General features: G+C 38.3%; 1 long non-coding RNA gene across 1 annotated transcript in view; it reads left to right on the plus strand.

The window, feature by feature from the left end:
* The window catches only part of LOC121401433, a 216,479-nt gene that overhangs the window by 154,452 nt on the left and 44,286 nt on the right, over positions 1-17,741 (plus strand). The window contains exon 2 of the long non-coding RNA XR_005966238.1: positions 675-908. This is a non-coding gene — a long non-coding RNA (uncharacterized LOC121401433). The remainder of the gene's footprint in view (positions 1-674; positions 909-17,741) is intronic.

Here is a 17,741-nt window from a genome sequence, read left to right on the forward strand (position 1 = left end):
CTTCGAAAATTCACTTGAACCTTAAAGACAATCATAAGGTGTATAAACAAAGTAAGGCTTCGATTTGCTCTGGCCATGTAAGCAATACCAACAAGGGATGAGCAAAATAGTTTGCCGCATCTTGCCACAAAAGTGTCCATCGATTCTAATGTATAGTAAATGTATAGCAAAAAAAATATGTTGTGTGGTTTGAAAAATGTCTCACAAAAAATGCCTATTGATTTCAATGTGTTTGGTGAATTTTTTGCCTCTTTGTGAATTTTTGGCCCTATTCACTTTTGCTGGACTGGTGCGATTAGACTTTGACAACTTGGGCAAATGTTGTCAGTTTGTGTCAATAACCCTTTTCACTGTTTTTTTTTTGCATATTATTGCTACAGACAAATTGTAAAGTGCAAAAGTCAGGCCCTGCAGCTTTTTTCCCCAGAGTCTGAGCATTATTGCAAGCACACGTAAAGCTGCTGCATGATGCACCAATATTAATGCAAGATAGTGCCAGCATTGTTAAATAGTTTTTTGTGAGTTTTCCTGTATGCTTAATGTATACATCCATTTATTGTACAACGCTATGGAATTTATTTTATAAATACATGTTGTTGTTATTAATAATAATTATAATAATAATACATTTGAGCTCTTGGATTCGTAACTGACCGTTTTTCTTTCCATTACAGAAGCCCCCACTTTTGATGTTGGTGGAATAGAATATTCTCCAAATACCCAAACCCAGAAGGAAAGTCTGTGCTCCAAAAATAAATCGGGTGTTCTGTTCTAATGGAAGAGGAGCTGAGAGTAAGGGATCTTTGGAAATAGGAATAACACAAAGACAAATTGCAGTGACAGGCTTATCCTGCCTTTCCTCCCACCGAATACTCTGGGAAACCATCCATGGCTTGTTGCCCTTAAAGGTAAATACGCTATTTTTACATAACGGAAACCGTTTTTCTTTTTTAAATAATCACAAGTGCTTTTTATGAATCTGGGATAATAAAGTACCCTTTTAACTTTAAGCTTAGTTTCTTAACTTTTTATGTAAAACATTCACATTGACCTGTTTTGAGAGTTTCTCCTTCTGTTGCAGGTTTGTGCTTTCTTATTGATTTTTCCTCTCCGGATTATGCCTTTTTGTAGTGCATGTGCTGCCAGTGAATGAGCCCGGCAGGCTGGCATTTCCCTCTCACCTGCTTCTGTCCTTAGAATCTCTACTTACTATACAAATCAATTTTAATGGGTCACTAGAGTTCCCAGACACTATAATTAAAGTATAGCGTGTCATGTATTTTATACTTATTGAGGGAGACTGCTGTCTCAAGGCAGTGTAATGGTAAAATGAAATATACTAAAGATTAGCACCGAACAAAAAACCTATTGTACAGCCCCTTAAAAAGATGGTAGGGTGCATGCAGCAAAGTGTTGGGGAGAGCTTAAAAATAACCAATATCAGTATTTCTTCTAAGAAAAAAAAAAAGCTAATTATCTTTTTAATTAAAGATTATTTCAGTATACAAAATGTATATGTAGATATAGGTTTGCTTTAAACAAATTATCGAAACCTTTAATTACAAGTACTCGCCCGTGCAACAAATTACTGAAGTTGATTATAATAATCAGCGACCATAAAATGATAGCAAAGGCAGGAAACCCATGCATCTTGTAAAATATAGTCATTAGATGATATGTCATGCTGCCTGGGTATGTATATGCCGACAAACTACAATTGCTTCATTATAAATCCAGGTTGTACAACAAAGCTGCAGGCTTCAAGGACTGACCATGTCCACAGTTAGAAACAGGAATAGAAGTCAGAATGATAAGGGTTCATTTACTTGTGCCTTGTTTCTCAAATCCAAGGTAGCCGTGGCAGTGAAATATCTGCACATTGCACCTTTCACCAGATTTATGACCACAAACGCAGGTGTATGTACTGTATATATTTCCCTTCTCATGGCTCATTCTGTGTACTAGAATAACCCCCTATGTTTAGGAATCTCTGACCATTTTTATGATCACCAAACCTCTTTATTGAATTTTTCAGGATTCCTTGAGGTCTGGCATGGTGCCAAGAGATTGGCTAAATTTGCTAATATGGATCCCCGATTCAAGAAAGGATCCTAAAAACTATAGGCATGTTAGTTATATATGTATATATACATAAAGAGACTAAGGGGCACATTTACTAAGGGTCGAATATCGAGGGTTAATAAACCCTCGAATTCGACCCTTGAAGTAAAATCCTACGAATTTGAATATCGAATTCGTAAGAATTTACCGCAAATCCTATGATCGAACGATCGAAGGAAACATTGTTCGATCGAACAATGAAATCCTTCTAATTGAACGATTCGAAGGATTTTAATCGATCGATTGAAGGATTTTCCTTCGATCAAAAAAAACTTAGAAAACTGATGGGGAAGGTCCCCATAGGCCAACATTGATCCTCGGTAGGTTTAAACTGGCGAAGTATGTAGTCGACGTTTTTTTTAAAGAGACAGTACTTCGACTATCGAATGGCCGAATAGTCGAACGATTTTTAGTTTGAATCGTTCCAGTCGAAGTCGTAGTCGAAGTTCGTAGTAGCCTATTCGATGGTCGAAGTACCCAAAAAAATACTTTGAAATTCGAAGTTTTTTTACTTAGAATCCTTCACTCGAGCTTAGTAAATGTGCCTGTAAATGGACTATGGTCCTTTTTCATCCCAACTTAAAGGAACAGCAACACCAAAAAATTAAAGTGTGTTAAATAATGGAAATTATGATCTACTGTTGCCCTGCACTGATAAAACGGATGTATTTGCTTCAGAAACACTACTATAATTTATATAAACACGCTGCTGTGTAGCAGTGGTGGAAATTGAAACTATGGCACAGGCTAAATAGTAGATAACACCATTATGTTCTACAGAGCTTATCTGCTGTGTAACCTAAGCCTTTTCTGCTTTGAATGGCTGCCCCCATTGCTACACAGCAGCTTACATAGTTACATAGTTACATAGTTAAATTGGGTTGAAAAAAGACAAAGTCCAACCCCTCAAAATGAAAACCCAGCATCCATACACACACCCCTGCCTACTTTTAATTCAATTCTATATACCCATACCTATACTAACTATAGAGCTTAGTATCACAATAGCCTTTGATATTATGTCCGTCCAAAAAATCCTCCAAGCCACTCTTAAAGGCATTAACTGAATCAGCATCACAACATCACCCGGCAGTGCATTCCACAACCTCACTGTCCTGACTGTGAAGAACCCCCTACGTTGCTTCAAATGAAAGTTCTTTTTTCTAGTCTAAAGGGGTGGCCTCTGGTACGGTGATCCTCTTTATGGGTAAAAAGGTCCCCTGCTATTTGTCTATAATGTCCTCTAATGTACTTGTAAAGTGTAATCATGTCCCCTCGCAATCACCTTTTTTCCAGAGAAAACAACCCCAACCTTGACAGTCTACCCTCATAATTTAAGTCTTCCGTCCCTCTAACCAATTTAGTTGCACGTCTCTGCACTCTCTCCAGCTCATTTATATCCCTCTTAAGGACTGGAGTCCAAAACTGAACTGCATACTCCAGATGAGGCCTCGCCAGGGACCTATAAAGAGGCATAATTATGTTTTCATCCCTTGAGTTAATGCCCTTTTTTATGCAAGACAGAACTTTATTTGCTTTAGTAGCCACAGAATGACACTGCCCAGAATTAGACAACGTGTTATCTACAAAGACCCCTAGATCCTTCTCATTTAAGGAAACTCCCAACACACTGCCATTTAGTGTATAACTTGCATTTATATTATTTTTGCCAAAGTGCATAACCTTGCATTTATCAACATTGAACCTCATTTTCCAGTTTGCTGCCCAGTTTTCCGATTTAGACAAATCACTCTGCAAAGTGGCAGCATCCTGCATGGAACCTATAGTTCTGCACAATTTAGTATCATCTGCAAAAATAGAAACAGTACTTTCAATGCTCACCTCCAGGTCATTAATAAACAAGTTGAAAAGCAAATTACCTAGTACAGAGCCCTGCTGTACTCAACTAACAACACTGGTCCAATTAGAAAATGTTCCATTTACCACCACTCTTTGTAGTCCATCTTTTAGCCAGTTCTCTATCCAGGTACAAATACTATGTTCCAGACCAACATTCCTTATTTAACCAGTTTGTTTATGTAAACAATAGTAGTGTTTCTGAAGCAAACACAGCAGTTTTACCAGTGCAAGGCAACACTGAATTATATTTTTATTACTCTAAAACACTTTCATTTTTTAAAGTTACTATTCCTTTAACTATGTAACCAAGACCTTATAGGTCATTTACCGATGGAGGAACAGGGTAAAACATTCAAAAACAAGCACGCGCCACCATCTGTTTCATATTTTTGTACCCTGCCCTTCTGTTAGCGCCTCAAGCTGCAGGTCCATCCCCTAACTCCCACTTTATACCGCCAATACCAGTATCAATCAATTACGTTGTGCACATATTATAGTTTTAATGGTCTAAATATATTTATTTAATTATATACACGTTAAATGCATATGCAATTACTGATTTGCAAGTAAATGGCTCAATCAGGGACCTCTTCATTTTACAGTAAGAGTGTTTAGAGGCACCAGTGAACTGTATGTGGCCACTGCTTTTCATTATATCTCTAGCTTTTAATTTTTAACATCCAGTTAAAAACCTCTGTGTCTCTAAGGGCTAAATATGGTGCATTTAAATCAAGTCGATTCATTATTAAGAACATTTCTTTAGTAGATACCAGAACCTTTTCAAAGATGTTCAATCACGTTCTTACTCAGAGTTCACTCTTATAAAACTCCTTTCAAAAGCTTAAAAAGACGTTGCCTTAAGATATTACTTTGTAGTACACAATCCTTCTTTCATTGCTTTTCTAAAATATGTCCCCCTTGAAGGGCGCTAGTAGCGCACAATTCAATATCTCAGTGACTTGTTCGGCCTTAATTCTTGCATTTATAGAGTAATCATTGTGGTGGTTAATCTTTCTGGTCACGGACTGCCCAATATTTTTCCTTGTACCTCGACCTGCAACTGCTGAAGGAACCTCGCTGGTGCCAGGGGCTCATGAAAAGGACAGTCTGAGATTCTAAAACTCATGTGATCACTTTAACAGTAATTCTTGTTGATTGCATCCGTTCAAATAAAATATTCATATATTCAAAACCAGCCTTTATGAAATACAGCACTTTAAACCTTTAAAAAGTTCAGAAAGCATTCATGAAAAAAGCATTTTTAACAATTTTAATGTTTTGCAAATTGCACTTGTTAACCAGAAGGCTCAACCCCTCTTTGTAAGCAATTCGGGTAAAAAACTGCTTTTTTTATCAGTAGCAAAAAATAAAAGTGTAAAATGGCTCACTATTCCCAAAGCAATTTAGAAACCACTCTTCCAAGTAACCTGTTTTACATTGGACTCTGTGTGACTTATAGATTCTATATCTCCCTGCTATTCAAGCATTTGTTTCTGGGACTAACTTAAAGGAGAACTAAACACTAAAAATTAATAAGGCTAAAAATGTCATATTTAATTGACTTAACTTATTGCACCAGACTAAAGTTTCAGCTTGTCAATAGCAGCAATGATCCAGGACTTCAAACTTGTCACAGGGGGTCACCATCTTGGAAAGTGTCTGTGGGCTCTGAGCAGCTGTTCAGAAGCTAAGCTTAGGGGTTGTCACTAATTATCAAGCAGAAAATGAAATTCGCCTGTAATATAAGCTGATGCTACAGGGCTGATTATTACATTTGGATGCTAATTGCACTGGTTTCTGTGCTGCCATGTATTAATTATCTGTATTAATTACTAATCAGCCTTATATTGTGACATTTCTATTCTATGTGTACTGTATATTGTGAGTGGGTCCCTAAGCTCAGTAACTGACATCAGCACAGAGCATGTGCAGTGAATCAGCGGAAAAGAAGATGGGGAGCTACTGTGGCATCTTTGGGACACAGATCTTTACTGCTAAAGGGCTGTGGTTGCCTTGGGCTGGTACAGAAGCACAAAACACAATGTACAACCTTTCTAGCCTAATTTTACTTCTTTAAGGTTTTCTTTATAGTACTCAATTATTGGGTTTCCTGCACCCACAGTCCCTATCTGCATGGTCCAGTGAGTGTCTGCCATCAGCTGCTTGGGATCCAAGAAGGTGTCTCATTGTTTCCATGAATGTGTATTTCCCAGCAGCTTCCATAAATATAACTCCACCGGTAGAACCCATTTATAACTACTAAAACATATGCAGGTTCCTTTTCTTCTACCTTAGGCTGAGAAACAGCTTCAAGACACACTCTGGCTATATTGTGACTGTGCCCAAACCAACTAATTGTCCAGACAGTTTCAATACTTTACATTGATTTTGTAATCTCTTTTGTGACCTCACGAATGCATGTACACTCTATTATATAATCAATGCTATATAAAATGCAGGGTAGAGGAAAGGGCAGAACAGTAAAGAAAGGTGGGAAAAAATTCAGCTTAGATATGAAAGGTTAAGGGAGAGGGATGAATTTGATACAACATTGTAAAATGGGCAATATACAGACAGCCCAGAAAAGAACAGGTAAGAGATAATACTGAGCTGAAAGTAGAAGGGAACCATAAAAGTGAACTAAATGGTAAAAAAAGAGCAGAATACAGATTAAAAAGGAGAAACCGAAAAGCATGGGAAGATCAGACATATGGCAGAAGAGGGTAAGTGCAGAAGAGAAATGGAAAAGGCAGAAAATATTGAGAGAAGAAGGAAATTGGGAGAGGCTGATACAGAAAGGATAAAAAGAAAGGGAAAATTAACAGGGGGTGGTGGTTGGGAAGAATGCGAATGAAGAAAAAAATGGAGAATGAAAAATAAGAAAAATTGGCAAAAATAAACCATTACAGTATATCTAGCACATTGTACAGTTGCTATATCAAAGTGTGAATTAAGAACTCACCACAGAGAAACTCACCCACTTTCTATTGCTTTTTATGGGATTTTTAGAATCGTCTGTATCAATTGAGTTCACCATTTGATAAATATGCTTTTAAAAATCCCATAGAAACAAATAGAAAGTGCATGAGTTTTTCTGTGGTGAGTTCTAAATTCACACTTTGAAATTTTCTTTAGCAAACAGCATTGTCCTTTGGGGGCCAATTTACTAAAATTCGAATTTTTTTTTTTCCACGAATCTGTTTTCTCTAAAAATGTGTTTTATTTCCCCAAGACTCTAAAAATTCAAGATTTATTAAGTGTAAAAATCACGAAAAACTTGACTACTAAAGTCTTATAGAAGTCAAGGGGAGCTGCGCTGATCCTGTTTTTTTTTTTTTTATTTACCATTCAGACTTTTAAAAGTTTCTGATTTTTTCCCGCTATTAATTAGCATGTATGGGACCTGTTATCCAGAATGCTTGGGACCTGGGTCTTTCCATGATTTGATCTGTCAGGATAAATTATATCTTAATTTGGATCAAGTGCAAGCTACTAATTTTTAATTACAGAGAAAAAGGAAATTATTTTTAAAAATTTGGATTATTTGTATAAACCGGAGTCTATGGGAGACAGCCCACATGTACCACTAGAATTCTAAGTATCACTTGGGAATGGGGAGAGGACAGTATTCCCAAGCAAGGTTTGCTTAATGGAAATAGCATGGGAAGAGAATACTGGTAGATCAGACCTATAATCACAAGTACAGGTATGGAATTCGTTACCCGAAAACCCGTCACCCAGAAAGCTCTGAATTACGGAAAGGCTTTTTCCCATAGACTCCATTTTATCCTAATAATCCAAATTTTTAAAAATGATTTCCTTTTTCTCTGTAATAATAAAACAGTAGCTTGTACATGATCCCAACTAAGCTATAATTAATCCTTATTGGAGGCAAAACCAGCCTTTTGGGTTTATTTAATGTTCAAATGATTTTCTAGCAGTTTTAAGGCATAAAGATCCAAATTACGGAAAGATTCGTTACCCAGAAAACCCCAGGTCCTGAGTAATTCTGGATGACAGGTCCCATACCTGTACTAAGCATCAATAAAATATAGATCCAAGTTCATAGAAGATATGTCAGTTTTAAAGAAACACATTTGCACCTTATTAAAGGGATACTGTCATGGGAAAACATGTTTTTTTTTTTTGCATCAGTTAATAGTGCTGCTCCAGCAGAATTCTGCACTGAAATCCATTTTTCAAAAGAGAAAACAGATTTTTTTATATTTAATTTTGAAATCTTACATGGGACTAGACATATGGTCAGTTTCCCAGCTGCCCCCAGTCATGTGACTTGTGCTCTGATAAACTTTAGTCACTCTGCTGTACAGCAAGTTGGAGTGATATCACCCCCTCCCCCCCCAGCAGCCTAACAACAGAACAATGGGAAGGTAACCAGATAGCAGCTCCCTAATTGACATTATTAAGACTTTCTTGATTCCGCTCTTCCTTTTCGTCTCTTATGTCTTCTTGTTGCCAGAATCTTTCTATGCCCGGATCCAGAGCCTCTTCTTCCAAATGCTTTGGGGAAGTAGGCTCAACCCAGTAAAAAGAGGGATTACTTTCCTGCAGAAGAAAAAGGGAGGGTTGGACATGCCGTGTCCTGTGGTTTTCTTCTGCACAATCTTCCTAAAGTTTAACTTTGGAGGGGTGGTGCAGGGGAAAGAGTCTCTGTGGGAAGTCAGTGTAAGAGATTGGGCATCACCTTTCATCAAAGATTGGCTACTCGGTGGTAGAGTGAAAGAGGTAAGGATAAGAGGAGGCCTTGTTCCCACTTATCTACGACAAGCGGTTAAAACAGTAAAAAAATGGAACATCAGTTCTGATGAATTAAGATCATTGCATAGAAAATTGCTCTATTGGAAAGTTATAGACTTACATTTTGCATCTCCAATAGGAGTAAAAGATTGCCCAGAAGAGACTTTGGCAGAAATCATTAAGTTCCTTACAAATAAAAGAATGCCAAGGAAATTTTGGGACACTGCATGGCTGTCGTTACAGGGCAAAATGTATGTGAGAGGCAATTTAAAATACCTCAATGTAGTAGACAGAGAGTGTCCATGGGGATGTAAAGTGGATGAATCTCAAGAGCATTTTCTCATAGATTGTCCAGTTTCTAGCTCATTAAGAGAAAAAGTGGCAAGACGTATAAATCTAAATCTAATAAAAGATTTGGATTTTGCAGAATTTTCTTATGGAGTGGTCAAAGGTAATAGAACTGGTGGAAGAAACAAAAACACTTTGTACATCATTCTTGCAGTAATACGATATCACCTGTGGCACATGAGGTGCAGAATGACTACAAGTCAGATTGAAATGTCAGTAGAAGCGGTAACAGAGGCAATCAGTAGAGATGTCACTTTTATTAAGTCAAAAGAATTTGAAATTTCAGAGACACATAAAAAAATGTGGGAAGGACTTCGTTTTTCTTGCTGAAATGTAATATGAAAAATGTAATATGTGACTGATTGTAACTTTTTTCTAGTTTGATTTATTGTAAATCTGAATATTTTTAAATAAAATTCCCTAACACAAGATAACAGCTCCCTGGTAGATTTAAGAACAACACTCAATAGTAAAAACCAAGTCCCACTGAAACTGATTCAGTTACATTAAGTAGGAGAAATAACAGCCTGCCAGAAAGTAGTTCCATCCTAAAGTGCAGGCACAAGTCACATGACTACGGCTGCTGGGAAACTGACAATATGTCTAGCCCCATGTCAGATTTCAAAATTGAATATAAAAAAATCTGTTTGCTCTTTTGAGAATTGGATTCCAGTTTAGAATTCTGCTGGAGCAGCACTATTAACTGATTCATTTTGAAAAAAAAAAAAAATTTCCCATGACAGAATACCTTTAAAGTAGTGAATGAGTACAAAATCGTCTTAAAGTTCAGGCCGGTGATTAGCTCAAATACATTATACTGACTTTATCTCTGTCCATGTACTGCACACAAATAATGCTGGCATCTCTGGTCATGTAAACGCCCAATTTGACCCTTATCTCCGTGATTGTAAAGAAATGGATCTTAATTTCTTTAGCTTCTTTTCTGTCCATGGGTAGGTCCGTCCTTTTTTTTTTTAATTTTTTTTTTTTTTACCTTTTGCCGCATATGTCTGAAGAATAAAAGGTCATGAGAGAAAAGTGAAGGGCCCAGAAGTGCTGTGACATTAGCTGTTGTTGAACCTTGACCTCCCCTTCTTTGAGGAGGGCTGCTGTGCAAGCTCTATAAAGCCAGGGTCATGCCTCCCAAGTGAAAAATCAAACTATCCCAGGGCTAAATGCTGAGCTGTCACTGACTAATATAAGAGTCTTGTGTGATCCAGGGCGAGCACACAGACCTGCTGTTAATGGCTCCTCCGCTGCTGCAGAGAAATGCTGCACCCCAATAAAATACAGTGATGCAGAGATCAAGCGCTGCCCTGTAAAGCCTACATGAAATGTTATTAATGTGCTCCATTGTGCGGCAAAGGCTCTCTGTTTCCAAACAGTGTGAATCACAATCCTAAACATCTGTCAAAACCAGCAGCAGCATTCTTTATCTATTGGATTCTTAAAACAGGGATAATTGTGTGAAAAACCAAATTTTTAGTTCATTGTAGAGAGCCTATGACTGTTTTTTTTTTTTTTATACGTTTGGTTTGGCGTTTAAATTGTTCCGCGGTTGCCATAGTTACAGACCCCAGAAGTAGCCAGGCAGTGTCTTAAATGACAGGCTGGATGAGATATAGGAATTGGCCTGAATAGAAAGTAATGATAATAAGAATGATAGTAATGAAAAATCCAACCTCCCATTCAACCCACTTACTGGTTTCTAGGGCCACTGACACACCATACATAAAACATACCTCCCAACATTTTGGAAGCAGAAAGATGGATAAAAAGATTTGGTGCGCGGTGAAATGTCCGCGCCACTTTTGTGACCGCACCCCCTAATTACCAATAAAGAATTGGCAGTTTATGAAAGATTGAACCCTGTGGTTTTTATGTGTTATTACAGTTTTGCTAATGAAGGTGAATTGTCTTTTAAGCTGTGAATCTAAGTTCTCCCAAGAGACCTGCTTAGTTATCTCAGATTGTTACAAAAGTATTTAGGGCCTTTAATATCTATAACCATAACCATGTGGAGATCAGTACCCAAGTATTTGCAGCAAATGGGTAAAGCTAAGAGAGTCCCGGCATCTTCACTGATTTATATTCTGAATCTTTACCTTGCTGTTCTCTAGGTCATCTCTGTCTACAATAAAGGTCATTAAAACAAACACACTTGCAGTTTAGAACATGTCAAAAATGACATGACGGGGACATGACAATAGGAATAATGAGCAGTCTGTTCTCAAAGCAGGCAGCCATGATACACCATTGTTTGTTGAGCCAAGGAGTTTAATCCTTATAATGGGGAATCCATTACAATTTGAAAGTGTTTAGTCTTTTTTTAACATTCCCCGGGCATGTCAACCTCCTGCACCGTGGCTGCTATTTTCGAGGAAAGTACTGATCAGCTCTGTACCACAGAAAGGTGTATGGGATTGGTTATCCAGAAACCTGTTATCCAGAAGGCTCTGTTTTACAGCATGGCCATCTTCCATAGACTCCATTTTTAATAAAATAATTCAAATTTTTCCTGTTTTTTTTCTGTAGTAATAAAACAGTACAGGTATGAGATCCGTTATCCGGAAACCTGTCATCCAAAAAGCTCCGAATTACGGAAAGGCCGTCTCCCATAGACTCCATTTTATCCAAGTAATCCAAATTTTTAAAAATGATTCCCTTTTTCTCTGTAATAATAAAACAGTAACTTGTACTTGATCCAAACTGAGATATAATTAATCCTTATTGGAAGCAAAACCAGCCTATTGGGTTTATTTAATGTTTACATGATTTTCTAGTAGACTTAGGGGCAGATTTATCAAGGGTCGAATTTCGAATCAAAATTCGACCATCGAATAGAATCCTCCGACATTCGAATTCGAAGTCAGAGGATTTCATACGATCGTACGATCATACTCCGATCGTACTTCGAATCTAATGGTTCGAACAATTTTATCGTACGATTTTCCCAAAAATCCTTCAACTTAAAAAAACACACACGAGGTCCCCCATAGGCTAAACAGCAATTCTGCAGGTTTAAGTTGGCGAAGTATTGAAGTCGAAGTTATTTTAAAGAGACCGTACTTCGATTATCGAATGGTCGAATGATTTTACTTCGAATCGAAGGTCGAACTCGTAGTAGCCTATTCGATGGTCGAAGTATCCAAAAATTACTTCGAATTTCACATTTTTTTATTTAGAAAATTCCCTCGAATTCACTTCGATCCTTGATAAATCTGCCCCTTAAGGTATGAAGATCCAAATTACAGAAAGATCCATTATCCGGAAAACACCATGTCCTGAACATTCTGGATAACGTGTCCCATACCTTGTCCAAGATAAAATTGATCCTTATTGAAGGGAAAACAATTCTACTGAGTTTATTTAAATTTTCAATATTTTATTAAGTAGATTTAAGGTATGGAGATAAGGCCCGGATTTGTGGCGAGGCCACAAAGGCCCGGGCCTAGGGCAGCAAATTTTTCAGGGGGGGGGGGCATGTTGCCCAGCTGCTCTATGGGGAGCACTGGAGATGTGCTTCTCCCCAGTGCTCTGGCACTTGCACAATTGCAATCTTGCGCCTGCTTGAGGTAGTGCGGGAGCGCGCGGCCAAGCGCCACGACCGTCCGGCAAATCCGGCACTAATGGAGATCCAAATTACGGAAAGATCCCTTATCGCAGAAAACCACAGGTCCAGAGCATTCTGGATAATAGGTCCCATACCTGTACCATGGGTCTGCAACATTTTTTTTTAACAGTGAGCCACATTCAGAGAGAGACATTAAAAATTTTTTGACCACAATGCACAATTCTTTCCCCACACAAACCTTTGTGTCTGATAACAGAGGAGCAGTTATGCACATATGGGAGCTAATTGCCCAGCACAAAATTTTTTACATTTACTATATCAGCTGTGTTGCTAGGTCTGTAAGAAAAGTCATGATTAGTTCAAGATGGAACAGCCACTACACTTTAATATTAAGTGTAGGGCAGAGACTGCAACCTTTTTTACCCACAAGCATGAAAATAGTTCCCTGAGGTGCCAATATTTTAAAAAAATTAAAACATTAGGCTCTTGATAAATAACCCCCTTAAACTAAAATTATTTGCAAAAATAGTCAAAGAGTCAAACCTGCAGAAATTATGAAACGACCAATGTCATTGATGATGATGATGTCTGTTTCAACTGTTCCTTGTTTCTAGCCAGCTACAAGCAGCGACTTCTAATCACTCTGTGTCCCCTAAGATAGACTCCGTTTTAACAAATCATCAATAATAAAAAGAAAGATTTGTTGTTTTTCTAATAAATAGCCGGGTGCACATTAAAATTAAGAAACCGCTGAAGACACAAGCATAGTTGACTTGCACTAAACCTATTCTTCATCAAGCATTTATTATTCTTTTTACACTGCAACTGCCATCTTTCTTTTTGTTTTGTCTTGCAATTCACTGATCATTGATTTTTAAGGATTCCTGCATTTTCTACAAAGTTAACGCCCCCCCCCATTATATTCCGCCATCACAATACAAGGGGCGTTTCCTAGCATACTTCGGGAAATAAAGGTGAAAACTGGAATTAGACAATTCTCAAGCGCATTATCTATAAAGCCAATGAAATATATATCGTTAAAGCCCTAGACATGATTTGGAAATGAGGTTAACCAAGCCCATCATTGCCTTATTTATATCGTTTACATTTTTAAGGCTGCTTTGTAAATTCAAGGCTGTCCTATAAATCCCTTCCCAGAGTTCACCAGACAATTCTGGAGCCCAACAATGAATAAAGCTTGAAAGGACTTACAGACTTATTGTGTCCAGCCATAAATCTGTCATCTGGCTTTAAATCACCTTCAATGTACAGCAGCTTTACTCAATATCTGCAGAGAAGAGGGGACAGCCATGCAATCAAATGCACCACACAGAGCACACACTGCTTTGTCTGAACTCCCTATGCATATGCCTATTAGAACTCTGACTGCATGCACTGTAGAATTTTATAATACACATTTCATTCATAACATCTCATTGGTTAAGGCAATGGTCAAATCTGTAAAATATAGCTTACTTATACATAAGAGTTTAGGTTATGGTCTTGAAAGCAACCATGGTCATTCCTGTTGTTTATTCATAGGCATAATATACTTATATCTTTACTAACAAGGGCCAATACATTTGTATCATAGGCTGTAATGAATAGTGGACAAATTGTCTTCATAATGGCAGAACACTATGTATCTCTCCCTCATGGAAGTAACCATGTTTTACTCAACTAGAACAGCCATATAGAATGATAGTTCTCTAAAACTCTTAACTGGATATGATGTCAGCACCTTGGTTCTTACATCTACAGCAGCGGTACATAAACTTTTTTGCAACAATTTTTGCTAAGATTTTTGCAAGGACCGGGGGGGGGGAGATGTAGATGTGTGGGTGCATTTCAGGCCATTACCAATAAACTGTCCAATCGGTATTTTTGTCCTTATCGCGATCAGAAGAAAGCTTCCTGGGCTGTTGTCATGGAAATGGCGCATCAGGGTGCTGGGATTGCATGTAATTAGGGCCTTTTTTCATTGTATATTAATATTATTATAGACTGCAGCTGGGACCAGAGGCGGGCCAGTTTGGCACAGCACGTGGCCCGGTGGTTGAGGACCCGTGATTTGTTGATGGACAAATGTTGGAGTGATGTACCACTGTTGCAGGTCAAAAAGAAAATTTCCCTTCCTAACCTCAGAGTAGCACCTCACTCATAGAAGACAGGAACGCAAAGGATGATGGGAGGAACTCAGGGCCGGATTACAAACCGGACGCCCCTAGGCCCAATACCGTTCGTGGCCCCTTTTTTAGTGCAAATTTTCATCGGGACCTGAGCAATGGGGATTGGCGCATGGGAAATTAGAAAAAAATTATTGTATCTCCTGCGCATCCCCAGTATTTTTTAACCGATGTGGTTGGGCAGCCTGCCGTCCCCTAAAATCCTGCCGCCCTGGGCCCGGGCCTTGGTGGCCTTTCCACAAATCCGAGCCTGGAGGAACTTACATGACACATGAGGAAAGGGAATAGGAGGGTTTTGAAATACAGAGCTTGCGATATAGGTTTGTCTCTGGATGACAGTGTAAAATTGGCTTTGCGATTAAACATATACATTTTAAGATAATAAAAAAAATTAACTGCTGGAACAGCACAATATGTAGAAAAGAATATAGTTAAAAAACATTCTAAGAATAGTATAGAAATTGCCTCCAAAATGCAGACTGGACAATGGGCAGACACACAGACATCATACCATCTTACCATGCCTAGTAATTTATGGGTATCTAAATATTGTTCTAGTCCTGCTAAGTGCTGTGACTGGTATTTTAGTAAAATGTGGACTGGCAGCCTAAAGGAGTCTTGTTTTGGAAGTACACCTGTATTTTATGCAATCAACACGTGTCCCCAATGCAGGAATTAAAAAAAAAAATAACTTGATTTAAGGCCACTGGGAGCGACATCCAAGAGGTTGGTGAGCACAGTGTTGCTCATGAGCCATTGCTTGGGGATCACTGATCTAGTTTCCATTTTGGGACAGCAACACAAAAGAGTCCTCTGCCTGTTGCCTCCATTAAACTCATCTAGTGATGTGCGAATGTATATGCGAAAATTCGCAGGCGTAAAAAAAAAATGGGCATTTTTTGGGGGGGCGGCGCATTTTCGCCAGCAAATTTGTGCCGGTGTCAAAAACGGTCGCTGGCGTCAAAAATGAGACGCCGGTGCCATTTCACAAATTTTTTTCGCTGTTTCGCAAATTTCGTGGGAAATTCGCAAATTTTTCAGCGAAACCCGCCAAATTTACCCATCACTAAACTCATTCACTGGTGGATTCATGGGGCATCCCAGAATTGACAATGCAATTGTATAAATTGCCATCAGTCACAACCTTCCTTTGATGGTGGTTTTGGGTACCACAAAGTACAAGTTTAATAGAAAGAACTAAGGAAAGTAATTGTGGTAAAGTGCAATTCTACAAAGCTCCAATTTACTTCATCTTGCACACTGTTGGGTCTCCAGCAAAGTCAGCCAGCATTACTTGATTCTGATACCCCTTAGAGGAAAGACTACTGTATATTAGTGTTTCTCCTTAAGAACAGATGGGATCTTCTGTATTTTTTGTCTTTTTCTTTTTTTACCCTTTTTTTACAAGAATTTGTGGAATCTTGGCCACCAGCTGACTTGTGATAGGAGATGCATTAAAGAACCTGCCATTGAGAAAAGTGAACTGCTGGGTAACTGCTGCTCCTTTTAAGATGTTGAATTCAAGAAAAGCTACTGGGTTAATACATAGCAATATATATATATATATATATATATATATATATATATATATATATATATATATATATATATATATACAGTATATATATATATATATATATTTATATATATATATATATATATATATAAATATAAATATGTGTGTATATTATGCAAGTTTAATGTATGATTGGCAAACTTTTGTGCCCCCTTATCTGCACAGATGTACATTTGTCAAAACTGCAGACCAATCATTTCTAGCTTCCCCCATTCAAAACAAATGATTGCATGTCTATTTCAAATGCAATTCATTTACCGGTAATCTGCATAAGCCTTGACAGCCTGTATTTTTCAGTACAGATGTGAGCTGATCTATATATACACAGGGCTTAATCACCAAAGACTTACATTGTCTCCAGTAAACGGTATTGCCTCTTAGCGAAATAAAGCATCTGAAAACATTTGCTTATGAATTAAATACAGTTAAACAGATCGATTGTCAATGGTAGATCTAGAGAGAAATTGTGTATGGAAAATGAAAAGAAAGTGTAGAAATGTTAAAGGAGAAGATCTTAATCTATTGTGACCAGAAAGTATCCATTTGTTTGATGATTTGACTTTTATGAGAGCCCACTGACACCTGGGCCCACCGGGACTTTTCTTGGTATCCCCGTGGCCAGTCCGACACTGTTCGAACCATATTCTAACCAAATTTTCAGCCCGCAGACTCATTGGCAAGATAACCTGAAAATGAGCTTGTAGGGGCCTACAATATTTGTTTCTACCCCTTTAAAATTAGTTTCATGGACACCATCTTCCTGATAGCCTAAAGATTTAGATGTAATTTAGCTAGCCATTTGCCAGAATTTGGTCATAGTCATTTTTTAATTAATTTGGTTCTTGGTAATTGATATCATATATATGTAATGGCACACATCTAACTTTGTCACTGTTATATAGTAGTGTGTAGATGTTAATTGCAGGGCCGGAGCTAGGGGTAGGCAGAGTAGGCACGTGCCTAGGGCGCAAAGCTGGGGGGGCGCCAGGCACGTACCTGCTCTGTCGCCCACCCCATTGTCCGGCCCTGTCTCTCCCCGACTGTCGTGGATATTTTTTCTTAATTGCGCTTTTGCGCATGCACGTACGTAGTTTGGCGCATGCGCGCCACAGCGCAGCTTTGCGCATGCGCGTCATAGCGCAGTTTCGCGCATGCGCACCACAGCACGCATTCAGCCGGCGCCGTGGCCAGCCAGGTTGCCTAGGGCACCTGGCTGGGTTGGCCCGGCTCTGGTTAATTGAAACCAAAACAGCAGAAAATGATTTACTTCCCTAGTTATGCAGAATTCTAAATGATATTTTCTACATTTGTATACTCT

Source organism: Xenopus laevis, chromosome 3L (assembly GCF_017654675.1).
Source record: "Xenopus laevis strain J_2021 chromosome 3L, Xenopus_laevis_v10.1, whole genome shotgun sequence".
In the NCBI taxonomy this organism is placed as follows: Eukaryota; Metazoa; Chordata; class Amphibia; order Anura; family Pipidae; genus Xenopus; species Xenopus laevis.